Below are 259 nucleotides of genomic sequence, written 5' to 3' on the forward strand. Positions count from 1 at the left end.
AGTTATTGTAGCAGTGTGAAACATTTCATGAGAAAGAATATAATGTAAGAGGGGAACTGAGCTATAAAGTTCTTCAGGAGACTATCCTATGTGAGATGACTCTTAAGGTGGGAGAACATGATCAAATAAATGTACCAAACATGTTTTCCAGTTTTTCTACCTTATCAGTTATCAGTTATAGGATAGTCTCTTAAAGAACTTCACGGCTCAGTTCCACTCTTTCTTCGATTCTTTAATCCAACTTAATTAATTAATTAAT

The sequence above is a fragment of the Mandrillus leucophaeus genome, unplaced genomic scaffold, assembly GCF_000951045.1.
Source record: "Mandrillus leucophaeus isolate KB7577 unplaced genomic scaffold, Mleu.le_1.0 Scaffold927, whole genome shotgun sequence".
Lineage (NCBI taxonomy): Eukaryota > Metazoa > Chordata > Mammalia > Primates > Cercopithecidae > Mandrillus > Mandrillus leucophaeus.